Below are 21,765 nucleotides of genomic sequence, written 5' to 3'. Positions count from 1 at the left end.
GGCTCCACACTGTAGTGCAGGCCCAACATGGGGCCCTGTCTCACAAACCATGAAATCTTAACCTAAGCCGAAATCAAGAGCTCGATGCTTTACTGACTGAGCTACCCAGGTGCCCCAGAAACAAATTTTTTAGTATTTAATATCATGAATAATAGTTTTTAAATATAGTTTTACTTGTTTTATTTGCAATTACCTTATTTTTACTGTAAACCTTGCCAACTTTTCAGTACTGTATGCACAAAATTTATATTGCAGCTTCTTTAATCTCAAGCCCTGAAAAGGAAACACAGCTATTATTCATAAGCAAAGGGATGACAAAGATAACTTTAGCCACAGAATCTTAACAATATACTGAATTGATTGATAGTGATTGATAAATAAATGGATTAAAAGGATGTTCAAAAGAATTAGAAAAAATTAACATAGTGAAACATATAGTAGTGATGGAAGTCTAAGCTACAATACAACTAATAACTTCCAAAATAGATGCAAATTTCAATGCTTCTAAAGATTAAAAAAATAAGTAGTATGTTTAATTGTGCATCCTTATATAAAAAGATCAGTGAAACTCTGTTTTCTCTTGATATCATTGAGGATATTTTATACTGCAATATGATGTCTTTTTTTATTAAAATTTTTTAATGTTTATTTATGTTTGAAGGAGAGAGAGAGAGAGACCAGGGGAGAGATCAGGGGAGGAGCAGAGAGAGAGGGAAACACAGAATGTGAAGCAGGCTCCAGCCTCTGAGATCTCAGCACAGAGCACAATGTGAGGCTTTAACCCATGAACTGTGAGATCATGACCTGAGCTGAAGTCAGAAGCTTAACAGAGCCACTCAGGCGTCCCTAATGTCTTGTTTATCATAACCCACAGCACATATTTTTTTTCTCAGATCTCATTCCCAGTTAGGTCCCTTCAGCAAACACTTTGCTTTTTAAAAATTTGATTCTATAAATTTTTGAGTTGATTATATTTCATGTTGGTAGCTCGTGTTAATCCCCCTTTAGCATATATGATGTTGTATGATGATTATATTAAGTTCCTACTAGAATGTAATTTAATGGAAGGCAAGAACTTTCACTCCATCATCTGCTTCCACTGTGTAAATGCTAATAGATACATAAAACTCCCTGAACAAATATTAGTATATTTTAATAAAATAGATGGATAGATGAATGAATTAAATATAGGCCAATACATAGGAATTTATGGCCTAACTTTTATTTTAATTTTATCCATAACTTTAACTGTTTTTTACTCTGACTTTTTAAATTATAATTTCCTATTTTTAAACATTTGTCAGCCTTTTATAATCTTTGATTGAAAAAGAGGGGTATAAATTAACAAATAAGTAGACTAGATAAATAATGATAATACATTACAAATCATATCTTCCTAAACACTTTTTTTTTTAACACTTATCATTTAGAATAGTGTGAGAGAAAGAAGGAAAGAAGAGTCATGTAATACTTAGCATGGATTGTTTTTTCTCCTGTGATTTGTATGACAATTGCTAGAATGGAAATGATTAAGCATATTCTAATAGTAAAAATATCCAAGTTCAATTTAGAAACCCACAAGCTAAGTGCCTAGTACTGTATCCATCTCTGAACTGATGAATCTATTTTCTTTCTGTTTCGGATATCCTACTGCCCAATAAGATTGAGAAGGTGACCCATTGAATAACATTTTGATTTTTTGGTAGTTTAAAATCATTGTATATAGATTGCAGATATAAGCTGAATTTCATAAAAGTGAGCATGTCAGGATTTCAAAACTGAGTGCTTCACTGGAGAAAACACTATCAACTATAAACAGTTTGATATAATATAGGCAATAAGGAAAAAAATATTTCATAGACCTTTCTAAATATTTCTAGTTCACTTGCTATAGGAACAAAAATAAGAATCACAGCATTTATTATTGCTGAAATCTTTCACTCTTCACTGAAAACAACCTCAGTTTACTACCTCCCTAGATTTTAGATAATCTTTCTCAACATGATTTCTACAGAAAGGATTAAATATGGCACTGTTTGTTCATAGATAGACAGATGATAGATAGATAGATAGATAGATAGATCAACTCCCACAATTCCTATGTCTAATTTCAGTAGTCTGATGCAATGAGAAAGTATACATAAAACAATAGATTTTACATTGACATAATGGGAAGGAAACCTTCCACATTGTGTGTGGTTTTTCAAACATTAAGAGTCTAAAGTGAAGTTGCTTTAGTTTTTGTTGTTGGTTTTATTTTCATTTGACTGTTTTTTTTTTTTTATTTGTCAAAAGTGATGGCTAATTTTATATACCAGCTTGACTGGATCATGGGGTACCCAGATATTTGGCTAAATATTATTTCTGGGTATGTCTATGAGGATGTTTCTGAATGAGATTATTTTAATCAGTACTCTGTCTAAAGCAGATTGGCCTCCCCAATGTGAGTGGACAACGTCCAAACCACTGAACACTTGACTAGAACCAAAAAGTAGAGGAAGAGATAATTTGCTTTCTCTGCTTGACTTCTTGAACTGAAACATCAATTTTCTTCCGCCCTTAGACTGGAAATTATACCATTAGCCCCCGCCAGCCCCCCACCCCCCACCCCCGCCCAGGTTCTCAGACCTTCGGACTCAGATTGAAGTACACAATTGGTTTTCCTGGGTGTCCAGACTACAGATACGAAATAATAGGACTGAGATGGGACTTCTCAGCTTCCATAGCCATGTAAGCCAATATAAAAACTCTCTCCCCCTTAGGACGTGTGTGTGTGTGTGTGTGTGTGTGTGTGTGCGCACGCGCGCGTGAGCATGCACATGCAAAATTGGGTTTGTTTCTCTGGAGTTGGGCAGTTGGAAAAATAGAGGTTTTTCTTGAATGTGTGGTTAGAAATTTTATAAAGTTCTATAAAAGGGGATAAAGATCATCCTCTAATAGAATGGGACATGATTTAAATCCTGGGTATCTATTTCCCCTGTTCCTTGAAGAACAAAGCTGCTTCTGGCCATGGAGGGCTGCTATGTATAAATTTTGTTTTTATAGGTTTTGTTGTTTTCTAATTTATTATTCTAAAATGATGATACTGAGGAGCCAGGCTGGAAAAACCTAAGGCAGGAAAATTCCTTGGTGAATTTTTCTTTCCTTGGTGAAAATTTTAAAATTCCACAGAAATGTTATCTGTCATCGTTTTGCTTGGGACTGTAGAAAACTTATTTGTTTTCAGTTTTTGCCCTCAGCGCTACAGTATATTTAGTTTTTTAAAATATGATTCATTTGGCAGTTAGTAAATAACAAAAAGTGTTTCATTATATTAGACAATAGCATTTATATACAGAATTTTTCTCTCGCTTTATTTAATTAATACTAGATCACAGAATTGCCACATACTGAAATTTTTTACTCTAAACAAGTGATCAAAACACATGGATCACTTACTCAAGGGAGTTTTAAGGAAAGGAAAAGTTGGCAGAAGTGGAGAGAGGATAAAATACTGTGACATCAAAAGAAGAGATTTTCCTGAAAACTAACTTTATACTCCAATTTTTAATTCTTTTAAAATGTTGTTATTTTTTGGCTGATGATCACTTGATCTTATCAACAAAATAACATTTCTTATCCTTATGAAGATGCATAATTAAATTTAACAAAGCTATGTTCAAAACAGAGAAGATAGGAACATAATAGATAATTATGTGCCCTGAGTTCTGTTTCCCACCATAAAGAACGTAATTAGACCTTAAGGGACAGTGTATCTCTGCTAATCATATGTGCCAGTCACAGCCCATGTGCCTGAAATTCTACCACTCTGCAGGTTGCTGAATATTATTCAACTGTTTATTTCCTCCAATACAAATTCCCCATATTTAACTTTCTTTTGTGAATGTTTCTCTATATTAATGAGATGAAAGCATAATCTTTTTTTGTTGTTAAATGGAAATGGTTTTAATTATTTTTCTAGAATAACATACACATATATGCAGAGAAATCTCATTGAGGTTTTAAAATTTGAGTTGTTTGCTGTTGCAAAAAAAAGGTTATTTCAACATGATTTAGCAGTTATCTTAAACTCAATTTACTGGAAATAACTTACCATTTGTTCAAATTAAAGGATTTACTCTATCCATAACTCTAGTCATTAGTTCTATTGTTTGAGGTCATTTCAGTTTTTAAAATGAAAAAAAGTTTGACAATGACAAACTACAAATATTACTTCTGCAGCTGAAATTAGCTGTGTTTCCTTCTAAACTTCTTTTACACCCTGTATTCATTAAAAATTATAAAATGCAGTTGGCTTTAACTGTTTTAAATATAATTTTTTTCAGGCAATGTCCTTGGTTTGAGGGGATTTACATGAGTCCCTAAATTAGATATAAAATAAAATATATTTAAACAAAAATCCATTATGACAATCAAGACCCAGAAGTGTCTGCAATAAATAATTTAAATGAATTTATTATTAAAATGAAAACTACTGTCTATACAGAGGGATGGAACTTTGGAGGTAGAAAACCTCCTCATACACTTATTGATTACAATTATATAAGTGTATAAAAACTGTTATTAAAAAGCTACTTAAACTAATTAATTGGGTATGGTGGTTCTTAACCACTGGCTATTCATCAAAATCATCTGTAAAGCTTTTCTATTCTTTCTTATTTGTAAAAATACACATGCTTGGATCAACTCATGAAGATTTTGACTCAAGTGTTTTATAAAAGAACATGCAAATCTGGAGAGTTACAATCTCCACAGATAATTCAGATTTATTTGGAATTGAGATTGAAGAAACATTTATATAAAAACATAATTAATTGAATCAATTGGCTACACACTTAAATCCTTTCTAAGTTGCACATTCAAGTTAAATATTATAAATATAGTTCTTAATAATGTCTCTTGGGAAATACTTTTTCCTTGAACAAATTTAGACAGGATTCTCTAAGCCATCTCTTCTATGAAACCTCTTTGGGCCCTATCCTTGACTTAATGAAGTTAGTCTTAGTAGAGTTCTTGCTAAGTCCTCTCACTACAGTTAGCTGCTGATCACCCTTGATACCTGATCAAGTTCTTTACTCCTAACTTTTCATGGATAAGTCTTTATTTTATTTTTTAGTAAAAATATTGTTAAGCCAGGGGCACCTAGGTGGCTCAGTTGGTTAAGCGTCTTACTTTGGTTCAGGTCATGATCTTACACTTCATGGGTTCAAGCCCCACATTAGACTCTGTGCTGACAGCTCAGAGCCTGGAGTCTGTTTCAGATTCTCTGTCTCCCTCTCTCTCCCCTCCCTGGTTCACTCTCTGTCTCTCTCTCTCAAAAATGAATAAATTTAAATAATATATAATATATATAATTAATATATTATATATTAATAATATATAATATAATTATATATTATATGATTATATTAATAAATATATTATATATTTATATAATATTTATATTATATATTTATATAATTTATATAATATATAATTATCAAATAAATAAATATAATATAATATATCATATATAATATGTAATATATTATATATTTTTAATATATGATAATATATTGTTAATTCATTTTAGCAAGAGTCTCCCTATCCTTTATGTCTCTAGGTAATTTTCCATCCACTCTTCCCCACCATTGTACTCTACTCCTTGGCTATAAATCCCTACTTCTCCTTGTTGTATTCACAGTATAGCCAGTTTTATGCTGAGGTCTTTTTCTCTGTTGCAATGGTTACTGAATAAAATCTGTCTTGACTGACTTTAACTAGTATTTGGCTTTATTTCTCTTAAACATTCTAGAAGCAAACTACATTAGTAAAAACACAAAAATTTGTTACAGTGTTACTAATAACTTTTCAAGAAAATAGTCCTTGAAAAAGTTTTTCAGAGTGAAATACAGAAGGCTTATTGATTGAGCTTTTGTTGATCATTTAATCTCAAAAGAAGGTCTTATATACCTTACATTTCCTACTTAAAAAATCACACAATTCAAATTCCAAATGTAATATATGGAGTTAGTAAAATGTACTCAATAATTAATAAAGTATCTAGGTTGTTTTGGCCAGTATTGATATTAACTAAATCTACATCTATGGTCAAAATAATTTGCTTTCAAACTCAATGTCTATTTTTTCCCCTGATATGTGAAAACATATTTCTCTAAATGAGTTGTGAATACAAGATTTTTCCAATTTTTAAAATTATTTTTGAAGATATAATTGGATTTATTAAATGATCCATATACTGAGCAACACTCCATGGAATAAGTAGAGGGGAGCTCTGAGGAATTGTACAAAATGGAAGGTTTTTTTATATGAGGAAGTGTGGGACAAATAAGTTAGCAATAGAGAAAGATTGTTCCACATGAGATAAATTAAGAAGCTTAAAAAAGTGATGAAACGGTCCAAAGTATTAAAAAATTCAAATAAAAAATAAATTTATGGCAATAGAATTAGAACTAAAAGAGAGACAAACCAAGAAACAGACTCAACTATAGACAACAAACTGATGGTTTCCAGAGGGGAGGTGGGTAGGGGGATGTGTGAAGCAGGTAAAGGGGAGTAGGATTATACTTATCATGATGAGCACTGCATAATGTATGAAATTGTTGAATCACTGTATTGTACATCTGGAACTAATATAACACTGTATGTTCACTATTATGGAATTAAAATTAAAAACTTAATAAAAAAAGAAACATGGGTGGATCTAAAGAAACATTGGTAGTATAAAAATTTTTGCAATAATACCAAAGTTGGAAAGTGTATAAAATATAGTGAATCTAATATCCTTGAAAAATAATAAATTAAGTTGTACTACAATCCATTACAGTTAAAATTTTAACATCCTACTATTTTAATTAAGATGACAGACATTCTGATTGCTTTAAAAATCCATACATAAATGATTGATTTAAAAATCCATATAAAAATATAAAAACATTGTTAGAATGTAGATTGAAAGAGACTGTCAATTTCATCTTAATAATTGGAACCAGTATGAGAAACTACAGTCATTTTTTTCCATACCACAGTACTAAATATGCACAGAAATCTAAATAAGTTAAATCTAGAAATTGACAAGGTAGGTGAAGAGAGAAAAGTCATAAAGCTGCTGCCATCTCTGTAAGATTAGGAGGATGATATATCCATCATGAATGGAAGTGAAAAGAAATCATCGCAGCTTTTGAAAAACTTAACAACTGTGTGTTCACTTGTGTGGCTTATAAATATCCTGAAGAATTCCAGCCCCAAAGCAAGTTGACACTCACCAGCCAAAACTTCCTCATGGACTTTCACTGAGTAGAAGGTGGTTGCATGCCATAGGCAAGGGGCAGTCAGAAGATGGTGGAAAAGATCTCGATGATGTGGGTTCTTTTTCAATTGTAAGTCAGTGGCCCACAGAAGCTGAGAGCAGAGTAGAGCTGAAAAAAAAATCCCCTTGAAGCACTCTGTGCCTTGAGTAATGCACTGCAGTGGCCTTTTGGAGCCTTGTTTGCTTGGAGGCAAGATAACAGGTGACAAAATGTCAGCAGAGGAAGAGAAACTTAGAGCAGGACTGAAGAGTAAAGAGAATTCACAAAAACCCAAAACACTGAACTAGTTATAAAATACAGAGAGCATCCCCATGATTTAGAAAGGCAAGGGATGGGGTATAAAGCAAAAATTATTTACTGGGGATTTACAGGTACTCAAAACATACACTCTGCTAAAGAGAAAGTACTGGTTCTGTCCTCAAAGTAGATATGTAAGCAGAGAATGAAATATAAATAAAACTGCAACAAAACCCACATCAAGCTCTATGATAAATTAGATTGCCTCCATACACTCACATTAGCTAGTTGACTCAAAAAGAGCCTTGCCCACTAACTAAAAAAGAAGACACAAGACTCAAAAAATAAAATCATAAATGAAAGAGGAGATATTCCAACTGATACCACAGAAATACAAAGGAGCATGAGACTACTATGAATGAATTGGATAATTGAGAAGAAATAGATATTCCTAGAAACACACAACTTGCCAAGACTGAATCAGGGAGAAATAGAAAATGTAAACAAACCAATAACTAAGAATATTGAAACAGTACTTCCCAACAAAGAAATGCCAAGCACCAATGGTTTCACTAGTAAATTCTACCAAACATTTAAAGAAGAATTAAAGTAAATTATTCTAATTATTCTAATAATAATTATTATTCTAATAATTATTCTAATTATTCTAATTTTTTCCCAAAAATGTGAAGAGGAAGTAACACTCTCAAACTCATTTTATAAGACCAACATGACCCAGAGAGGAAAGCCTAATAAGAACACTGCAAGCAAAAAACACTACAGGTCAATTCACTCATAAATATAGATGTAAAATTCTCAAAAAAATACTACCAAATCAAATTCAACAGCCCATTAAAAAATCATATACCATGATCAAGTGGGATTTATCATTGGGATACAAGGATGTTTCAACATGTGCAAATCAATAAATTGATACACCATATTAATAGAGTGGAAGTTAAAAATCATATGATCATATCAATAGATACAGAAAAACATGTATGACAAAATTCAACATATTTTTCATGGTGAACTCTCCCAACAAATTGAGTACAGAAGAAACATACCTCAACATAGTAAAGGCCATATAGGACAAGCCCACACCTAAATCATGCTCAATGGTGAAAGGTTGAAAGCTTTTCCTATAAGAACAGAAATAGCACAATACTGTCCACCCTCACCATTCTTATTCACTATAGCACTGGAAGTCCAAGCTGCAACAGTTAGGCAAGAAAAAAAAATACAAGGTATTCAAATCAGAAAGGATAAGTAAAATTGTCTCTGTTTGCAGATAATATGATCTTATATATAGAAAATCCTAAAGACTCCACCAAAAAAATATTTAGAGCTAATAAACAAATTTAGTAACATTTGAAGATACAAAAATCACACAAAAATTAGTTCTGTCTCTATACATTAACAACAAACTATCAGAAAGACAAGGAAAGCAATCCCATTTACAACAGCGTTAAAAGAAATAAAATACTTAGAAATAAATTCAGTCAAGGAGATTAAAGATCTGTACAATGAGAATTAGAAGACATTGGTAAAAGAAATTAAAGAAGACACAAATAAATGGAAAGATACTACATGTTCATGGATTGTAAAATTAATATTGTTAAAATGTTTGAACTGCCCAAAACTATAGATTCATTGTAATTCCTAACAAAATTCCAATGGCATTTTTCACAGAAACAGAAAAAAAAAATTCTAAAATTTGTAGGGGACCACAAAAGTCCCTAAATAGCCAAAGCAATCTTGAGAAAAAATAACAAAGCTTGAGGTATTACACTTTCTGATGTCAAATTTTATTACAAAGCTTTAGTAATCAAAACAGTATGGTGCTGGCATAAAAACAGACACACAGACAAATCAAACAGAAGTGAAAGCCCAAAAATAAACACAGGAATACAAGCTCAACTAATATTTGAAAGGGAGCCAAGAATACTCAACAGGAAAGAATAGTCTCTTCAATAAATGGTTTGGGAAAACTGTATATTCACATGCCAAACAATGAAATTAGGCCCCTCTTCTATACCACTCACAAAAATTAACTTGAAATGGATTAAATATTTAAATGTAAGACCCAAAACTTTAAAACTACTAGAAGAAAACATAGGAAAAATGTCATTGACATTAGTCACGGCAATGAGTTTTTGGATAGGACACCAAAAGCACAAGAGCAAAATATAAACAAACAAACATAGGAGAAGATATCAAATTAAAAAGCTTCTGCACCGCAGAACAGGTGATCAAAAAAATGAAATGGCAACCTACAGAATGTGGGAAAATATTTGCAAATTATCCCATAAGGGATTATAACCAAAACATACAAGGAACTCACAACTCAAAAGTAATAAACAAATAATCCAGTTTAAAATAAGTAAAAAACCTTAACAGACAGTTTTGCCATACAAATGGCCAACAGGCACATGAAAAGGTATTCAACATCACTAATTATCAGGGAAATGCAGATAAAATCACAATGAGATGTTACCTCCAATTAGGATGTCTGTTGTCAAGACAAGATATAACAAATGTTGGTGAGGATATGCTAAAAGGGGAACCCTCATATACCATTGGTGGAAATGTACATTGTTGCAGCCACTATGGAAAACAGTCTGAACATTCCTCAAAAAAATAAAAATAGAACTACCTCATGGTACAGCAATCCTATTTGGGTATATATTCAAAAGAAAAAAATCTGGATCTTGAACAGTTATCTGCTCTGCAATGTTTATACCACCATTGTTCACAATCGCCAAGATATTAAAGCAACTTAGAAGTCTGTCAACTAATAAATGAATAAAGAAGATGTGGTAGATATATACAGTGGATTATTATTCAGTCATTAAGAGAGTATTCTTAAATGCTATTACCAGAAAAAAAGGACGATTATGGGAGGCACTGGTGGTTTTAACTAACACCATTGTGGTCGTCAAATCATGATATATACATCTATAAAATCATTATGTTATATATCTTAAACTTACACGTCAATAATATCTCAAGAAAACTGGAAAAAAAAGGCTTGCTTTTTTTTTAAACTGTAAATACTATGTGCTTCAGTCTTGATTTTTCTTTTATATACAATGCTTAGCATACAAAAGTATTTTCAAAAAGTAAAAAAAAAACTTATAAAGCAAGGAAATATGCCTATATTTAAGAAGAAAAGTAGTCAATAGAAGCAGGCTCACTTATGACCTATATGTTTGGATTATGACAGGAACTTTAAAATAACTATGATAAGTATGTTAAAAAATAAAGCAGAAAAGGTTAACTTATTAACAGATGAGCAATTTAGCAGATGAAAGAGACAATTCTGGAAAGAGATATAAAGTATAAACATTTACAAATGAAAAAACATATCTAAATAGAAGACAAACTGTGTATATACTAAAAGAAATACATTAGGTATGCTTTACTTAAGTATTGACATTTCTGGAGATTCATTTTTGTGTGGAAATTTCTTAGCTTCTATTCTTATTTTGAGGTGAGAATTAATGATCTAGAGATATGAAATGATAGACAAAGTTAAACATCAACATTTAGGCCAAAGTCAAATATCAAAGACCCACACTTTCCATTAAAATGCAGCAGTATTCATGATTTGATAGAAAGGCCTACTTTTGGGATTGTTGTTATTCATCTCTCTGTGTTTTCTTAGTCTCTATGAACTTCACATGGGAAAATTGCTATATGTCATGAATAGGATAAATACAGAAGATCAACTTGAAATTAAAAAGAAAAATGCCTACAGAATATTCAAAAAAATATCTGAAGGTTTTTACTGTACCAGAATAAGGAGTTACTGTTTTCCTTGATCTAGAACTGAAAGACATAATAATGTGAAAACTTAGCTCTGTTTCTTGGAATTTGAAGGTGAATACCTGATTTAATCTCTATACACTTCAATTCCCCTTTGAAAAATAACTAAGGCCATTAGGTTATAATAAAGCAGGGCCATTCTAGCTCTAAATTCTTTGACCACAGAGATTTAAATAAAGAACAATGGAGATCCTGACAACAGATGTTGAAACACTATAGAGTGAGAATCACGTTTCAAAACTTCTCAGATATCCACTAGAAAAATCAGTGTAGATTATTGAAAGTATCATGACATTAAAATTATTACTAAATGGAAATATTTTTACATCATAAACTGTCTATTGATTTGGTTTGCTTCCGTATAGAGGAAATGAAATAAGAAGGAAATAAAAAGTTCAGTTATAAGCAGAAGAGCTGAAGTGTTTACACTCATAATAAATTCTGAATTCATTACTAACTGTGTATGTTCCTGGGAAATCTACCTAAATTAAGTGAACCTCAGGTTATCCAAGTATAATATAGGGATAATAATAGTCATCTATGATATTGTTGATAAGATTAATGATAATGTTCTTAGTGAAATGCTTATCAGGGTAGATGTTTGTGAATAAATATTATTATATCCATAAAATTAAATTCATTTAAAGTAGGCTACTGTGGGAAACACATTATAATAGCAGAACAGATAGGTTGCTAATATGTTCTTAATATACACCCAGATAATTCACTTCACTAGGGAAGAGGGTTTAGAGGATTAAATTATTGGATATAATTCAGTTAGTTCAATTAATAGTAGAAGAAAATAAACAGACCCAAGTAAATAAAGATTTGACCTTTTATTCACATTTCAGGAAATCCAAAGTTTTTGTTTTTAATACTTAATGTAGGTTAGTTGCCAACAAATTCAACTATGTTTTTCTTACCAACTATTTTATATCAACTTGAGATATATATTTGGAATTATATTTGTAGTAAAAACTTAAAATCTTAAATTATCATTGTTTTAAAAGTACAATTCATACACTGAATTTGAAACTTTGTCTTCCACAATCATTTTTTTAACTCTCATATACTTTTCAGTCTACAGAAAATAATTTCCTGTATTCTTATCATTTTTCTTTCTTTTCCTCCTCCTCACACATCCATGATGCCTCATTTTCTGCTTTGCCATACAGTTCCCTAACATGTGTTTGCTTCTCTCTCCCCCATATTAAGAATCTCAAGAAATAATAACTACTGATGGATGGATAAAGAAGATGTGGTTTATATATACAATGGAATACTACTTGGCAATAAGAAAGAATGAAATCATGTTATTTGCAGCAGCGTGGATGGAACTGGAAAGTACTATGCTGAGTGAAATAAGTCAGTCAGAGAAGGACAGACATCATATGTTTTCACTCATATGTGGATCTTGAGAACCTTAACAGAAGACCATGGGGGAAGAAAGGGGGGGAAATAGATACAAACAGAAAGGGAGGAAGACAAACCACAAGAGACTCTTAAATACATAGAATAAACTGAAGGTGAATGGGGGTGGGGGAGAGGGAAAATGCGTGATGGGCATTGAGGAGGGCACTTGTTAGGAGGAGCACTGGGTATTGTATGTAAGCCAATTTGACAATAAATTATGTTAAAAAATAAAACCAAGAAAAGAACTAATAACTAAATGAATGACTTTTATTCACTTAATTTAAGATATATGAATGGGAGTATTCTCAAATAGCTAAACCATGTAGGTTAACAAATGACTCATTAAACTAGATGTGATGATTTTTGGCATATTCTTCCCACTGAATAAATAAAATAATAAAAACTGATAGCCTAGGCCTAGAAAACACACAGTAGCAAGTAAAATCTATAATACCATAAACTATTCCTAACATAACTATGCCTCTGTGGTCATATTGGTTACATCCTATTGATCTTACTAAATGAATATTCAAGCTGTGTGGAAACAACATACGAACACCAAACAGAATTATCAAAAAGAGGGGGAAATGGTTCTAAGCATTATTGTCCAATCAGCATAGTGATTTAATATTCTGGGTTTAAAGTTATGCGGGAAAAAATGTTTACAAAAGAGTTTTTTTCCAACTCTTGAGCTTAACCCATTGCTGCATTGGTGAAATAAATCCTTCTTCTAACATGCTTCCTTATTCCAAAATACCAAAAAAAAAAAAAAAGTAGTTTGTGCTTTCATCATTAATCTTTAAAGAAAGAGAAATAACCCATAGTTTTACTCCCCCACACACTCTATAGATATGGTTAAAATTATAAAACATTTTCTTTGAATTTCTAATTTGCAATTTATTTCTAAATATTTATTAATCCACCATAAAATTAAAACACATATAATTTCATACTGCTTAAGAAATAAGAAAGCATTTTGGATTCCTTTAGCGCTAAACTGTCTTCAACATACCCAATATTAATTGTACATGTGGGAAAATATTACTTAGTTCAGGATTGTTTAGGGAAAAAAGAAAAAACATGTAATTGTATGTGCTACGTTTCATTTCTTTCATAGCTTAAGTCATGCCAAATATAAAATCAGTGTTTTTGCTTGTTTATTTTTCTACAAAGATAAGGGAACTTGCATCAGAAGTGTGGCATGGCTTCAGAACATTTTGTTGTTGTTATTCTTCCCTGGTAGTACTTTGTCCCAATAAATTAATAGTCATTGTGGAATGAGGATCAGTCATACCCAATACCATACCTTTCAAAAAATACAGGTGTTCATTAAAGAAATTCAAGTTAGAAGGAGAATATATTAAATAAAAGTAAGAGAGGCAAGCCAAAAAAAACCAAAACAAAACAAAACACATTTTAATAATATTTTCAAAGTCCTAGAAAAGGGAGATGTCGAAGACAGGCTGAGGGTAATGCCAGGGACAGAGTTAACTCCACTTCACTTTCTGTTTAGTATTCTGAGAAAAGATTACCTGAAAACTGTTTTCATACCCCACACACCCCCAGAGATCAATAGTAAAACCAGCAGTGAAAAGTGTAAAATGTGTAAACAGAAGGAGAATGCAATTTTGACTCTGACAAGCCACTGCTAGATCCCTTGTGGCACACAAGGGTCTTTGAAGTTTGGCCATGCATGCACGGATGCATATTAAAAACACAGACTGAGTAGTATGCCAGAGTCCCCATGATAGTGCTGTGGTGGCTCCACAATGGAAGGGTAGTGAAATAACGCTTGGGTGGAGGGACATATGGAAGTCACAGGAAAAATCTCTAGAAGCCCTGTCTAATCAGTATAGTCAAGATGGAAAGGGCTGGTAGAATCTGGAGGCCACTTGATCCTGATAGACTTGAGAAAGAAATCACAGATTTTATTACTAGGCAACGGCAGAGTAATCTGGAGTAATAGCTCACCAACCCCACATCAATAAACTTAGGAAGAATAGACAAGTTGGCACTCTTTCTCCAAATGAAGGCCACAATATCTTTACACAGTGATAGCATATTGAGGAGGAAGAAAAGGAGTAGACGGAAATCTGAAAAATAAATTTGGTTAAATTTTTAAATGAAATTAAACTTACAATTTCAACTAAAAATTATTAGTTTTATTTTCCTGTCTGCTATCTTGAATAATGAAGATTCACAAAGAATATCAGGCCAGTTACAACAAGGAAAGAAAAAGTGCAAAAGGAATAAAGGAAAGAAGGAAGAAAGGATGGAAGGAAGGAAGGAAGGAAGGCAGAAAGAATAAATGTATGGCAGGAGAAACTTGAGAATGATACTAATTATGATCTTAAGATAAAAAACATTCTCATGATGCTAATACAACTTCTAGTACTCTTCTTTAATAAAATCTCAGTGTAATCGCTTCTCGGCCTTTTGGCTAAGATCAAGTGTAGTATCTGTTCTTATCAGTTTAATAAAATCTCAGTGTCCACATGGCAAGCTCATCTTATTGCTGGTTATGTAAATTGATTATTTCAAAGAAGTTTTACAATATAGATCCGCCAACAACACAAGAACATATACACTAGTATTTAACATGGATTCCATTAAATTTATTGATTTTTATTTACTAGATTGAATAAAGGATAATGAGAACAACTAATTTTTCAAAAAAATTACACACATTTAAATAACACAATTATTTTTATCATGTTCATACTTAAGTAAGACAAATTAAGTTTCATAAGTTTGAAAGAAAAGATAAAATAAATTATGGAGGGCTTCTGAGGGATTGTAGAGTAGGAAGATCCTAAACTCACCTCATCCCACAGGTGCAACTAGATAACACTTGCACTAAAGCAAACAACCCAGAAAAGGACCCAAAGACTGGCTGAACAAACTCCACAAATAAATACAGAGAAGAGGTCACATTAAAGAGTGTAGGAAAGGCAAGGACTTAGAAAAAACCTAAGCCCTGTGGCTCTGACCACTGGAGGGAGGAAGTAGTAGGTGCAGAGAAGGCCCAGAAACAATAGTATACCAGGGATCCTACAAAGGGAAGAGAAATGCCCATAGCATTTGGCTTTGAAAATCAGAGGGGCTGAATTTCCTAAGTGCTTACAACTAGTAGGACTTAAAGCTTAAAATTTTAAAAATCAGTGTGCTTGGCTCTGGCTCTGAAAGAGCCCAGAAGGCAATAGGAATCTGAGCCCTTGCCCTTAAAGAGACAGTACAGTAAACAGCCTGTAGAGATACAGCTTGGAAACAGCAATTTGAAAAGCACCTAGAGCTTATGGGAGGGAGAGTTAGTTACTAATCTCATAATTTCCTAAGGGATGTCTTCAGGAACAACGGAGATGGCAGTAGCCATTTCCTTCCCCTGTCCCTCATCATAAAAACACAGGCACTTACAGAAACCAGTGCACCACTTGCAATCACTACCTAAATTGCTTACATAGCACCCAGACCCATCAGCCAGACCTGCTTCAATCCTGGTGCCGCAGATACCTTCCCCTAGAAGACTGGGAAAACCTTGCCAACACTGCATCTCCTGACTTCTCATGGAGGATGCATGCATCTTGTTAAAACTGCATGCCCTGCCCTTGCTTGCCTTGCAGAGTGGTCACAGCTGACCCCAGTCTCAATGATGGCTGCACATCCTTGTGGAATAGGACCATTATCACCAAGTTAAAAGTGCATGATCCATCCACTACTTTCAAGAGCAAGAGATGTAGCTGACTTTCCTAATATACAGAAACAGAAACAGAGAGTTACACAAATTGAGACAGAAGAATATGTTACAAATCAAAGAACAGGACAAAACCACAGCAAGGAACCAAAATAAAATGGAATTAGGTAGCATGGGGTGCCTGGGTGTCTCAGTCAGTTAAGCATCTGATTTCGGCTCAGGTCATGATCTCAGAGTTCGAGGGTTTGAGCCCCGTGTCAGGCTCTGTGCTGTCAGGCTCAGAGCCTAGAGCCTCCTTTGGATTCTGTCTCCCTCTCTCTGCCCCTCCCCCACTTGCACTCGTTCTCTCTCTCTCTTTCTGTCTGTCTCTCTCTCTCTCTCAAAAGTAAATAAACACTAATTTTTTTTAAAAGTAACATGCCTGATAGAGAATTTAAAATAATGATTATAAAGATACTGATTGGACTTGAGAAGGGAGTGGAGGATATCATTGGTATCTTTGACACAGAGATAAAGAACGAATCAGAGATGAAGAACACAATATGTAAAATTAAGAATACCCTTGATGGAATAAATAGTAGGCTGGGAGAAGCAGAGAACCGAATTGGTTACTTATAAGATAGAGTAATAGAAAGTAATCAAGATGAACAAATAAGAGAAAAACGAACTATGCAAAATGAGAATAGACTTGGGGAAGTCAGTTACTCCATCAAGCATAATAACATTCACATTATAGGGATCCAGAAGAAAAAGAGAGAGAAAAGGGAACAGAAGATTTATTGAAGAAATAATAGCTGAAAATTTACCTAAACTGGGGGAGGAAACAGATACCCAAATCCAGGAGGCACAGAGACCCCGCCCCAACACAATGAACCGGAGGAGATCCACACTACACACATAGTAACAAAATGGGAAAAGTCATAAAGAAAAAAATTTAAATGAGCATAAAAAAGAAGGCAGTTACATACATAGAATTCCGCATAAGGCTTTCAGAGGATTTTCCAGCAGAAACTTTGCAAGCCAGAAGCGAGTGACATGATATGTTCAAAGTGCTGAAAGGGAAAAATCTACACCCAAGAATATTCTACCCAGTGAGACTATCTTTCAGAATAGAAGGAGAGATAAAGATTTTCTCAGCCAAACAAAAACTAAAGGCGTTTATGACAACTAACCAAGTTGTACAAGAAATATTAAAGGGGACTCTGAGAAGAAAGGAAAGACCAAAAGTAAGAGTATGAAAAGAGGGAAGCTGGGGCACCTGGGTGGCCCAGTTGGTTAAGCGTCCAACTTCGGCTCAGGTCATGATCTCACAATTTGTGGGTTCGAGTCCCAGGTCGGGTTCTGTGCTGACAGCTCAGAGCCTGGAGTCTGCTTCAGATTCTGTGTCTCCCTCTCTCTCTGACCCTCCCCTGCTTGTGCTTTCTCTCTCAAAAATAAATAAACATTAAAAAATAAAAAATAAATAAAAGAGGGAAACAAAAAAGCAGTAGAAATAAATACTTCTGCAAAAATCAGAAAAGAGATTCACAAAATAAAAGAATGCAAAATATGACACCATATACTAAAAACGTGGGGAAGAGGACTAAGAACATGTTACAACTTAAGCAACCATCAACTTATATAGACTGATATGTGTAGAAGATATTATATGCAGACTTAATGGTAAGGACAAATCAAAACCAGTAATATATACGCAAGGACTAAAGAGAGAAAGACAAAAAGAATCAGAGAAAAACTACAAAAACAACCACAAAACAAGTAACAAAGTGGCAAAAAACACATATTTTTCCATAATGACTTTGAATGTAAATGGACTAACTGCTCTAATCAAAAGACATAGGGTGACAGTGTGAATCAAACAAACAAACAAAACAAACAAGACCCACCAAATACTGCCTACACAAAACTCATTTCAGACCTAAAACATCTGCAGATTGAAAGTGAGGGGATGGGAGAAACATTTATCATGCAAATGGATATCAGAAAATAGCCAGAAGAACAATACTTATATTGGACAAAATAGACACTATGTTTTTAAGTTTTTATTTTAATTCCAGTTAGTTAACATACAGTGTTATATTAGTTTCAGGTGTACAATATAGTATTCAACAATTCCATACATCACGGAGTGCTCATCATGACAAGTGCACTCCTAATATCCATCACGTATTTCACCCATTCCCACACCCACCTCTCTCTGGTAACCATCAGTTTGTTCTCTATAATTAAGAGTCAGTTTCTTGGTTTGTCTCTCTTTTTTTCTTTTTGCTCCTTTGTTATGTTTTTAAATTCCACATGAGTGTATCATACGGTATTTGCATTTCTCTGACTGACTTTGCTTACCATTATATTCCTTAGCTCTATTCATGTCATTGAATGTATGTATATAATATATGATATATACACATCTTTACACTTTTGTCAATTGATAGACACTTGGGCTGTTTCTGTAGCTTGGGATGATAAATAATACTGCTATAAGCATTGGGGTGCATCCATCCCTTTGAATTAGTGTTTTTGTATTCTTAGGGTAAACATCCAATAGTGCAATTGCTGGATCAAAGGGTAGTTCTATTTTTAACTTTTTGAGGAACCTCCATACTGTTTCCCACAGTAGCTGCAGCAGTGCATTCCCACAAACACTGCGAGAGTTTCCCCATTCTCCATATCCTGGCCAACACCTGTTGTTTCTTGTGGTGCTTTTAGACATTCTGACGAGTATAAGATGATATTTCATTGTGCTTTTGTTTGCATTTCCCTGATGATGAGTGATGTTGAGTATCTTTTTATATGAATGTTGGCCATCTGGATGTCTTCTTTGGAAAAATGTCTGTTCATGTCTTCTGCCAATTTTTAAATTGGATTATTTGTTTTTGGAGTGTTGAGCTTTGTAAAGTCTTTATGTATTTTGGATAGTAAACCTTTATTGGATATGTCATTTGCAAATATCTTCTCCCATTCAGTAGATTGTCTTTTAGTTTTGTCTTTTAGTTTTAGTTTTGTCTGTGCAGAAGCTTTTTATTTTGAGGTAGTCCCCATAGTTTATTTTTGCTTTTCTGTACCTTGCTTATGGAGACAAATCTTCAAAATGGTGGCTATGGCTGATAGCAGAAATTCCTGCCTCTGTTTTCTTCTAGGATTTTTATGGTTTCAGTTGTCATATTTAGGTCTTTAATCCATTTTGAATTTATAATTGTGTATGGTATAAGAAAGTGGTCCAATTCCTTTTTTTTTTCCCACATGTTCCTGCCCCGTTTTCCAACACCATTCATTGAAGAGACTGTACTTTTCCCATTGGATATTGTTTCCTACTTTGGTGGAAACATAAACCGTATAGTTGTGGATTCATCTGGGCTTTCTATGAAATATTTGTCTGTTTTTGTGATAGTCATACTGTTTTGATTACTACAGCTTTGTAATACAGCTTGAAGTCTGGAATTGTGATGCTTCCAGTTTTGCTTTCCTTTTTCAAGCCTGCTTTGTTATTTAGGGTCTTTTGGGGGTCCCATAAAAATTTTAGAATTATTTGTTCTAGCTCTGTGAAAAATACTGTTGGTATTTTGGTAGAGATTATATTAAATAATGTGTAGATTACTTTGGGTAGTAAAAACATTTTAACAATATGTGTCATCTTCAAATTCTTTCATTAGTGTTTTGTAGTTTTCAGAAACTCTGTCTTTCACTACTGTAGTTAGGTTTATTCCTAGGTATCTTATTACTTTGAGTGCAATTGTAAATGGGATTATTTTCTTAATTTCTCTTTCTGCTTCTTCATTATTGGAGTATAGACATGCAGCAGATTTTGCTTCTTCATTATTGGAGTATAGGAATGCAGCAGATTTATGTACATCGATTTTTTATCCTGAGAGGGTACAGAATTTGTTTAACAGTTCTAGCAGTATTTGGTGGTCTTTTGGGTTTGCTATATACATTATTATGTCATCTGCAAAGAGTGAAAGTTTTCTTCTTCTTTACCAATTTAGATGCCTTTTATTTATTTATGTTGTCTAATTTTGTGGCTGGGACTTCTACTACTATGCTGAATAAAAGTGGTGCGATTATACATCCTTGTCTCCTTCCTGACCTTAGGGGAAAAGTTCTGTTTTTCCCCATTGTTCATGATGTCAGCTGTGGGTTTTTCATGTTTTGCCTTTATTTTATTTTATTTTATTTTATTTTATTTTATTTTATTTTATTTTATTTTATTTTTCAATTAATTTGCTGCTTTCTTTTGTTTTTTTTTATTTTTTAATATATGAAATTTACTGTCAAATTGGTTTCCATACAACACCCAGTACTCATCCCAAAAGGTGCCCTCCTCAATACCCATCACCCACCCTACCCTCCCTCCCACCCCCCATCAACTCTCAAGTTGTTCTCAGTTTTTAACAGTCTCTTATGCTTTGGCTCTCTCCCACTCTAACCTCTTTTTTTTTTTTTTTTCCCTTCCCCTCCCCCATGGGTTTCTGTTACGTTTCTCAGGATCCACATAAGAGTGAAACCATATGGTATCTGTCTTTCTCTGTATGGCTTACTTCACTTAGCATCACACTCTCCAGTTCCATCCACGTTGCTACAAAAGGCCATATTTCATTTTTTCTCATTGCCACGTAGTATTCCATTGTGTATATAAGCCACAATTTCTTCATCCATTCATCAGTTGATGGACATTTAGGCTCTTTCCATAATTTGGCTATTGTTGAGAGTGCTGCTATAAACATTGGGGTACAAGTGCCCCTATGCATCAGTACTCCTGTATCCCTTGGATAAATTCCTAGCAGTGCTATTGCTGGGTCATAGGGTAGGTCTATTTTTAATTTTCTGAGGAACCTCCACACTGCTTTCCAGAGCGGCTGCACCAGTTTGCATTCCCACCAACAGTGCAAGAGGGTTCCCGTTTCTCCACATCCTCTCCAGCATCTATAGTCTCCTGATTTCTTCATTTTGGCCACTCTGACTGGCGTGAGGTGATATCTGAGTGTGGTTTTGATTTGTATTTCCCTGATAAGGAGCGAGGTTGAACATCTTTTCATGTGCCTGTTGGCCATCCGGATGTCTTCTTTAGAGAAGTGTCTATTCATGTTTTCTGCCCATTTCTTCACTGGGTTATTTGTTTTTCGGGTGTGGAGTTTGATGAGCTCTTTATAGATTTTGGATACTAGCCCTTTGTCCGATATGTCATTTGCAAATATCTTTTCCCATTCCGTTGGTTGCCTTTAGTTTTGTTGGTTGTTTCCTTTGCTGTGCAGAAGTTTTTATCTTCATAAGGTCCCAGTAATTCACTTT

The 21,765-nt window shown here is 33.6% G+C and overlaps 1 pseudogene; it reads left to right on the top strand.

Moving 5' to 3' along the window:
* Positions 1 to 15,208: 15,208 nt before the first annotated feature.
* LOC122225769 lies at positions 15,209 to 15,372 on the top strand (annotated as a pseudogene).
* The last annotated feature ends 6,393 nt before the right edge of the window (positions 15,373 to 21,765 follow it).

This window comes from Panthera leo, chromosome B4, assembly GCF_018350215.1.
Source record: "Panthera leo isolate Ple1 chromosome B4, P.leo_Ple1_pat1.1, whole genome shotgun sequence".
Lineage (NCBI taxonomy): Eukaryota > Metazoa > Chordata > Mammalia > Carnivora > Felidae > Panthera > Panthera leo.
The sequence above is the reverse complement of the archived record's forward strand: the minus strand, read 5'-3'. Positions and strand labels throughout refer to the sequence as shown.